The sequence below is a fragment of the Vanessa cardui genome, chromosome W, assembly GCF_905220365.1.
Source record: "Vanessa cardui chromosome W, ilVanCard2.1, whole genome shotgun sequence".
Lineage (NCBI taxonomy): Eukaryota > Metazoa > Arthropoda > Insecta > Lepidoptera > Nymphalidae > Vanessa > Vanessa cardui.
The window spans coordinates 4,108,894-4,119,381 of NC_061153.1; positions in this window are offsets into that span (position 1 = coordinate 4,108,894).

Sequence of the window (10,488 nt, forward strand, 5' to 3'; positions counted from 1 at the left end):
ACTGCACACTAAAAAAAGAGTAAAACAAGCCCCACAATAATATTGATCAATCAAATGCTAAAAACTAATTATGTAATACCGTTTAAACAATACCTATATTAAAATACACTACAATATGTGTTCGTAATCGATAGTTAAATAAACAGAAACTTATTTTGAATACAAATTTACTGAATATAATTTATAAATGTTGATGGAAAGCATCGCAGGCGGGGACCACCTTGACCGCCACCAACGAAAATTCTGCTAAATGGTGCACAACCGAAATGACTATAAATAAGCCTCTGTTGGTCCCCGCCTGCGATGCTTTCCATCAACATTTATAAATTATATTCAGTAAATTTGTATTCAAAATAAGTTTCTGTTTATTTAACTATCGATTACGAACACATATTGTAGTGTATTTTAATGTAGGTATTGTTTAAACGGTATTACATAATTAGTTTTTAGCATTTGATTGATCAATATTATTGTGGGGCTTGTTTTACTCTTTTTTTAGTGTGCAGTCGGGTATTTTGTTTTTTTAATAATAATTTTTTTATTTATATCGAGCCCACGACAGTGACGACACATCCAGCGCGCAGGGAGGCGAGAGTCGGGGCTTATATTGACACACGAACGATGGAATACCGAACTGCATTTATTGCATTTAGCACCATCTGTTGTTGAGAGGAACTTGCCGCATTGATTGCATTTGTTAGCCATGATTTAAAAATAACGTAGTACTAAGGATATCCTATAGATGGCACACTGAGATGAGTAACAATTGTTAATTAATAAAGTAGTATTAATTTAATAGGATGCACTTGAAGTGTACGACTGATGTGATTATATACGAATAATGCACGAATCACAAGATGTATGAGTTGTTTTTTGTATTTAGTTGTTTTAATTCTTTTTGTGGGGGTACCTGCGCATTCACTATTTGAAACAGCTGATTGTTGTATCTGATAAGAGTCACAAGCTACACACTTATATACCAGTATTATAATAATTCATTCACTTTGTTAAACTCACGTAAGTGTTTAAATAAACTTTTTACAAACAATATCCGACTTTTTTTATATTATTAATTGAAAATATACAGAGAGACTATTGTCACCGCTAAACGTCAACGTCGAATTTCAAAGACTTCATTGAGTTTCTCCTTACCGTCTTCCCACCATGTAAGCGTAGCACCCACCTTGCCTTCCATTTTGCTGCCGTCGGTGTATATTTGTGGGCCCGTGATATTAAGGGCTGCCAGAGTAGCTTCCGTCGCATCCTCGAGAAGACTGTACTCTAGTTGGAGACGAGTTGCTGGGTGTGGTAGTTCTCCAGCTTTAACTATCTCCTCGAGTCTGCGATTCGGTGGCAAGTAGACGGTGGAAAACCCCCTCTTCGCCTCGTAGAGAGACGCCACCTCCCGTATCCTCAGATCGAATGGTAGGATACCGGCTAGGACCAGCGCCGCATTCAGTGATGTTGTTCTGTATGCTTTACTGATCCTTTGTGCGAAACCCCTCTGGAGTGAGTCTAGTGCCCTCCTATTGGTTTGCAGCTCAGACGCTTTTACCCATGCGGACGCTCCGTAGGTGATGATAGGTTCTATGGCTGCGATGTAGATTGTTCTGGTAATTTCTCCGTTCATTCCCTCTCGCTGCGCAGGCCAGCTGTTTATAAATGCTGGCTGCCTTCGTACAGATGTTGCGTACGTGTTTAATGAAATTAAGTCTTCTGTCGATGGTGAGTCCGAGAAGTTTGATCTCATCAACGAGGGCCAGTGGGGTACCAGACATGGTTAGACGCGGAGGAGTATATTTCAGTTTTTTCGTGAGCAGCATGGCATGTGTTTTTGCTGCTGCAAATTTGAGTTTATTGTCCTCCCCCCAGTTTACTGTTACTTCCAGTACTCTGTTGATTCGATCCTCCATCTCTTGTATGGACTTTCCGGAGAACACCAGAACGCAGTCATCCGCGAATGCCTGACAGTGGACCTCCTCTACCGATAGTCTCTGCAGAAGGGGATCCAGAATGATGTTCCAGAATGTGGGGCTCCCTATGGAGCCTTGCACACATCCCTTCGTGGTATCCCTCTCGCACTTCTCTCCTGCGTAATTGACTACGATTTTCCGGTGTTGGAGGTAAGAATTCACCATCAGGTAAAGATTCTTCGGGCAGCGTCTGAGCCTGAGTTGTTGCTTTAGAGCTGGCCACCACGCGTTATCGAAGGCCCCCTCTATGTCCAAAGATATTAGGATAACAGAGTTGCCTCTGTCCCTCTCCGCTTCTATGAATCTCATTAGGTCATAGAGGGCGTCTTCGGTACCGCGCTGTGGCAGGAATCCGTACTGTCTCGAGTTGAGAGTTGGGAGTAAGTGCCACTGTAGTCTTCTCACAAACAGTTTCTCTACCGTTTTCCCTAGCACTGATAGTAGGCCTATAGGGCGGTAGGACTTTGGGCTGGTGTAGTCGTCTTTGCCAGGTTTATTGAGTATGACTACGTGGGCTACTTTCCACTGTTTCGGGAAGTAAGAGATAGCCAAACATTTGTTGGCTATCTTTAGGAATATTTCCCGCGCGCAGCGTATAGCCGTGGCACAGATGTCCGATGTGAATCCGTCCGGTCCTGGAGCTTTCTTTGGATTTTGCTCTGCTAGAACAGCTTCCACTTCGGCTCCGGTGAACGGTGGGTCATCTTCTCCCATTTGCTCTACAGGTGGGTCCTCCACCAGACGGCGCAGTTGAGAATGATGCGGGGTGTCGGTTTCCACCGTGTCTTCAGGGGAGAACGTGTTAGCTAGGAGGTCGGCAGACTCTTTAGGGTTTAGTGTCCTGCCGTCGTTACCTCTCAGCAGAAGGTCTTCTCTTCTACCTGCTGTTTTTCTGAGTACACGGTAAATCCCATCCCACACTCTCTCCCTGTCCTGCCTGGTGCAGAACTCCTTCCAACTCTGAGTTTGGGCCTCCGAGGATTTTTGGATGTAGTTATCCTTGGCCTCAAGGTATTCTTTTAATACAGATTCCCTCCGGTGGGGTGCAGCATTTTTGATCCTCCTCTGTTTGGTTAGGACGTTCTTCCTGAGGAGATCAATCTCTTCGGACCACCAGGGAAGGACGGTGCCCTTACGCCTTCTGCCTAACTTCGGAATAGCAATCTCGCTTGCTATCCGAATGGATGTTGTGTAGGCTTCGATCAGATTCTCTATCTCCTCTCCGGAAACAATGGCATCTATTCTCTCCGACGTAACGTTCATCTCTGTGAGCGAAGAAAGGAATGTCTCTCTGAACGCTGACCAGTCCGCCTTCTTGGTGTTATACACCCTGGTCGTTGGAATGGGCGCTGGTTGTAGCCTCCCGCCTAGTACCAGTGTGTATGTTATGGCATTGTGGTCTTATGTGATCGGCGTTGCGTCCACCTTCCAGTCCCATATCTTCCCCAACAAAGACGAACTACAGGCGGTTACGTCCACAATGCTGGTGCAGTGCCTATTGTCTCTCCAAACCTCGAACGTCGGGGTTTGTCCGGTGTTGAGGATGTGGTAGTCCATTTCGTTGAGGAAGGCGCAGTATTCCGTCCCTCCCTGGTCCTCTGAGGCGCTACCCCACCAGTAGCTCCAAGCGTTGATGTCTCCCGCTACAAGGGTATTTGGCGTGTTCAGGGTGTTAGCTATTACTTTAGTTCTATCAATGTAGGGCCCGATGTCGACATTCCCGTCAAAGTAGTAGAATAGCTGGTAACACTGCTCTGGGTGACATGTCAAATTTGAATTTCTTTTAAATATTTTAAATTATTTAGTTTTAAGTGTTTTAATTCCAATTAATAGTAGTAATTCTGTATTACAATTCTTCAAAAAAGTGTCAATAGTGTTTGTGACGCATATACGCAACTAAATCGGAACAAAAGAAGAATCGAGTCGATTGTCATACTCTAACGGCCGCTTAACTTGAAATTTACGTAAACCCGGGGAGTATTTAGTTTTAAACTTTTATTTACTATTTTTTACACGTTCTAAACCTAATTCGAACAAGGCTTACATGTTGTGGACAGCATCTGCCTTCTCCTTTGGCGTGATTACTGTCTCACTTTGCTTGACAATTAGTTGGAAGCAAGGTTGAAGATTTTAACATAGCCCTCAGATAGTTCTTCACAATATTTGTGCTGTGCATAGGACCCAGCTTATTTTGTAAGCTGTAATCCTTGAGTTCAGTACATACTAAGCTTAAAATATTGTTTGAAGTAGTTGACAAGTGAATAACTAAATACCTACATATTTATAAAAGTAAAATAATTAAAAATATTATATGTGATTAACCTAGTGTACCTTTTGTAACTGGAATATCATAGTATAAAATATTATATTATATTACTTAACATGGGACAAATTCATTGCTATTACCTTAATTGATAGTATATAAGTAATCACATTTTGTTATATCACCTATTATTAAAATAATCAATCAGGCATAGATTTGTACAATCCTGATTATATTAAATCTCTCTGCAATAGCATTTAAAAATACATATTTAAATTATTTTACAGTTAAACAACATGGAGTATACTATTATGACCCGGAAAACTTCAATAAAAGATATGGAAGCCAAATTCCAACTCACCCTTAAAGAATTAAAATCCTCTAAAGAGTTAAGCAGACAACTTCTTCAAGAGCGTGAGGACAGTGAAGAAGAGATCAAAAAAATTGTTAATAAAAACACAGAACTCAAAAGTGAGCTAGCCAAGTTGAATGAACATTGCTTAGATGTTGTTAGCGAGCGGGACAATCTTCTTAAAATTGTGACCTCATTTAAAGAGTGTAGCGATGAACATGAAAGAGCTTTGAGTCGCATTTCAGAACTGGAAGTTAGTCTTTTAAATGCTCAAAAATCAGAGAAAGAATTAGAACAAATTAAAACAAGCCAGAAATGTTATGCGACTGAGAGTTTGTATAATGAATTAGTTACACAAGACTCTGACTGTAACACCTCCTTGCAGGAGTCTAAAATTAATTATAAATATATGAATACACATAACAAATTAAAAAATACATAAAATTAAATAAATTTATTAATAAAACAAAAAAAATGATTAATAATACTCATAAGTATCAATATATATACAAAATGAGAAAGGACCGCTCACATTTGATTAATAAAATAAAATCATGTAATAATAAATTGCAAAATAAAAAAATAATGTATGACACTAATATTGAACAAATGCAACTAGAAATTTTTAGCCTACAGAAAACTTTAGATTTTGTTAATAAAAAATATGACTTGGCTCAAAAACAGATAGAGGAACATATACATGCAGCCAACAATCTTCTTGAGCTATGTACATCCAACTTGGAAAAATTTGAATCCCTATCAAATAAATGCATATTTATCTATATATATCTATCAAATAAATATGTATGTAACTGCTTGCATACTCAAGAAAATGAGTTGGCTGCTACTAGTACTAATAATACCACAACAACCTACTACAACCTATCAAGTTGAGTCAATGTTCATCAAAAATCCACAACCACAATAGACTGGGGTTAGGAATTAATAAAAATGTTAAAAATGTTATAGTAGTATCTGATAAGTTAGGTCAGGGCTTTGGCTCAATACTAAAAAGTGAGGTAGAAAATGTATTCAATACATGTACACCCGGGGCAAGCTATCAGTACCAAATAAATAAGATAAGTTCTATGCATCTGGATTCCACTAATATAGTTGTTTTAATGCATGGTGACAGCTTGTCTCTGAATAAAAAGAATTTAATTAAGGATACAAAATTATTGCTTGAAATTCAAAATCAAAAGAAATGTAAATTAATAATTAGTAAATTTCCATATTCGCACACCTTGACAGATACACAGAACTTACATATTTATGATTTAAATGTATGTTTATACAATGTGACTCGACATTGTAGTAATGATGTCATGTTATTTGATATTAATAAATTCATTTATAGGTTTAAGTTGACAGAGGGTACTATGTATCTACCAATTAAATCCAGAAGACAACTTGGTAACCTAATTGCTTACAATATTCATAATTATTTTATGTGTAATGTTACCAAGGATGATATATATAATAATAACCTAATTACATTAACACTGACAAAAGTAAGGATATTAAAATTCATAGTTTAAACTGAATAAAATGACAAAACCTTTCCCCTTTTACTTAAATATTATACATCAAAATATACAGGGCATAGGTTACAAAACTCATGTATTTTGTTTCATAGAGCATTGGATTAAAGGTTTTGACATATTTAATATCCCAAACTTTAAATTGTCAAGTACATTCGTAAGAGGGAATGCTATTCGCGGTGGGTCATTAATATTAAATCTCGAAATGATATTGTGGCTCTCTCTGTCGAACGTACTATCGAATTATCCTGCGTGGAATTTCCGCAGTACATTATAGTATGCGTGTACCGGCCCCCATCGGGAGATTTTTGCTTATTTGAGACCACTATGGAGGATGTTCTTAAAAAGATAAGCGAAAGTAATAAATATATAATTGTATGTGGCGACTTTTACGTAGACTTATTAAAAGCTACTTCGCTGAGTGTTCGATTAGTCACATTGTTTAGGTCATTTAATTTAACGCACCGAGTTAATGAACCAACACGAATAACCAACGATACTTCTACGTGAATTGACAATGTGTTTTGTGACTGTGAAATATATGAATTTTCAATTATAAATAATTTAACTTCTGATCACTGTGGTCAGAAGTTTTCTTTAGAACACAAATAAATTATTCATTCAAAAAAAATAATGTACAGGCCAATAATGGCTCATAAAGTAAACTGTTTTAAAGATATTGTGGTGTGTAAATTAGCTTATTTAGATCTAACGACACAAGATCCAAATGAACTTTATAATTCATTTTTTGAATTAATATTAATAGAATTTAATAAAATATTCAAAATGAAATCATTTTATAATAATACAAAATTGAAGTTTAGTGACTGGGCTACTATTGGTATATATAAAAGCAGAAATAAATTATACGACCTATATGGTATGAAGCAGTGGAATCAAAACGAAGCCTTTCTAGGATATGTCAATAAATATTCCAAAATATTTAAAACAGTATGTATTTATGCTAAGTATTTATACATAAAGAACAAAATTTTGACTTCCGATAATAGAATAAAGGCCACTTGGGACATTATTGGAAGTGTTAGTGGAAAACCTAAAAAGGAAAGTATACCTATTAAATTAAACACAGGCAGTAAATACACAAATTCTGATTTGGAAGTTGCAAATTTATTTGAAATATTTTTTGATAACATACCTAATAAAATAACATCTCATTTAAAATCGTCTACATTAGATGCAGCTACATTGTTAAATAAACATATTTCTAAATGCGTTATTGATTTTTCTTTTGAAACAGTTTCTGCAATAGATGTTATAAAAGTATTTAAAACACTCAATATTAAAAAAACTAACGACGTATGGGGCATTTCGGTAAAATTCATAAATAACATCATACACGATATTGCTCCGTATATAGAAGTAATTTTAAACAAGAGTTTGGACACGGGTTCATTTCCTGACTTGTTAAAATTAAAGTCTTACCACTTTTTAAGAATGGAAATACGAGCGATCCTAGTTATTACAGGCCTATTTCAATACTCCCATCTTTAAGTAAAATTTTCGAAAAAAATATTTTAAATCAACTTCTTATCCATTTTGGTACAAATAAAATTTTTCATAGTGAGCAATTTGGTTTTACAAGAGGTCGATCAACAACTGATGCGGGAATCGCGCTTCTTAAGCATATTTACGATGCTTGGGAGAAATCACAGAATGCTATTGGAGTATTCTGTGATTTATCTAAAGCATTCGATTGTGTAGAACACGAGACGCTTCTTTATAAGCTCAAATATTACGGCGTTAAAGGTAGGGCTCTTGATCTCATTGCTTCATACTTAAGTCAAAGAATCCAGCAAGTTTTCATTAATGGAATAAAGTCTACTGGATCTACGCTAAAAATGGGTGTTCCACAAGGTTCAATTTTGGGTCCTTTTCTATTCCTAGTATATATAAATGACCTTCCTTTCTTTGTTAAAGGTATTTGTGATATAGTATTGTTTGCTGACGATACTTCACTGATTTTTAAGGTTAACAGGAAAAAAACTAACTATGACGATGTGAACGGTGCCTTATCACAGATACAAGATTGGTTTAATGTAAATAATTTGGTTTTGAATACTCAAAAAACAAAATGTGTAGTTTTTACCCTACCCAATGTTAGGAAGCAAAATTATAATATATATTTAAGCTGTAGCCCGCTTGATGTAACCGATACTACCGTGTTCTTGGGAATAGAATTGGATTCCAGACTTCAGTGGAGTCCCCATTTGTCGTCCCTAACAGGGAGACTCAGCTCCGTAGCATACGCGGTTAGAAAAGTTAGACAACTAACTGATATTGATACCGCTCGTTTAGTTTATTTTGGTTATTTTCACAGTATTATGTCATATGACATATTACTTTGGGGTAACGCTGCAGACATTGAATCTGTCTTTATTTTACAAAAGAGAGCAATTCGGTTTATTTATAATCCTGGAGCTAGAGACTCTCTTCGGGATGTTTTTAACAGAGTAGGAATACTCGCTGTTGCGTCGCAATATATTTACAACAATATCATGTATATTCACAGTAACATTGATAACTTTGATAAAATCAGTGATAATCATTGTATATGCACTAGAAGTAAGGATAAGCTTATAACGCCAAGTTTCCGACTCCGCAAAGTCAATAAATCTTTCTTGGGGCAAGGTATCCCCAAGGTAATCCCCAATAAGGTAGGGTATTTCTATAATAAAATTCCACAGAAATTTTTAACTTTGCCGTCTCGTAAATTCAAATCGTTTATAAAAAATACATTGGTGAAAAAGGCGTATTATTCGAAACAAGATTTTGTAGATGATAATAAAGCGTGGAATTAATACCTGTTGACTTCCAGGCAGGATATATTAATTTAATAATTGTATTAACTTAAAAATTAACTAACATGACTGTATTTTTTTAAATGTTGAAAAAGAGTAACTACTGAGTTTCTTGCCGGTTCTTCTCGGTAGAATCTACTTTCCGAACCGGTGGTAGCTTCACTTAATTGTTAAATGACGGTTCAAAAGTGCTTGTAAAAGCCCACTTGAATAAAGTATATTTTGATTGATATTTTGATTTTTGAGTAGACCGAGATTGCTCCGAGTCTGAAGCTTCCGATCTCCAGTATCGCTGCTGCCTCGGTTTCGGAGACCAACTGAGGGTCTTGTATGACTCTCAACCGGTCGTCGAAGACGATTATTGCAGCTTTCACTGGGTTACGGCTGTGGATGTTTTGGGTGCACTGGATGACTCTTGTGCCGGGGTATTGCTTGACACTACCGCTTGAACCCGTATATGGTTCCTGCACCAGTGCCATGGCTATGCCCCTTACCTCGTTAAGCTTCAGCAGCTCAGCCATTGCTTGTTTCGAGCGCTGGAGATTATATTGTATAATCCCCAGTCTCGTTCCACCTCTCCTTTGTTGACGCAGGGTAAATCTTCATAGATACCCGACTCCTGGGGGGGAGGTCGGGTTATGTGAGATTGTACTCACTAAAACCCCCTGCGATGGCCGCCACAGCACAGAAAACGGAGAGGCTACGGGATCTTTCGCAGCACGTCCGCGGCCTCTCCCGTGCGTTGCTCCGCTCGTGGCTTGCGGAGCCCTTCTCAGGAGGGCGAAGATGGTCTCGCCCTCCCCGCACCCCTCGCTGGTGCGTACACCGGCAGTCCGGGGCCATACCGGACTGCGGTCCTCCTCTCGGCCGTATGAAAACGGATGCGTGAGACCCCCATCTCACGCACCCACGGCCGGAGGGATTGCCCTATTTATTCTGCCCCGGGCACTGGGGCTTGGAGGCCGTGAAGGCGACCCGCAGGTCGTCTCTGCCGGGCAGGATCGGCCCTCTCCCAAGCCCGCCCCGCAGTCTCCTTCTGGACCATGACGGTCTCACAGAAGTTGACTACGGCCTCCCCTGCGTAGCATCGCCGACACGACTGCTCGCAGGGAGAGATTTCGCCCGATTTGCTGGACCAAGACTTGCCTTTCCGCGGTCCATGCGGGACACGCCTCTAGCGTGTGTTGGGCATCGTCTTGGTCCGCCCCGCAGTGGTGGAAACCGCCGTCGCCTCGCGTCCGATCCTACACAGGTACTCTCCAAAGCAACCGTGACCGGTCTTAATATGTTTTAAATATTTTGGAATATTTATTGACATATCCTAGAAAGGCTTCGTTTTGATTCCACTGCTTCATACCATATAGGTCGTATAATTTATTTCTGCTTTTATATATACCAATAGTAGCCCAGTCACTAAACTTCAATTTTGTATTATTATAAAATGATTTTATTTTGAATAATTTATTAAATTCTATTAATATTAATTCAAAAAATGAATTATACAGTTCATTTAGATCTTGTGTCGTTAGATCTAAATAAG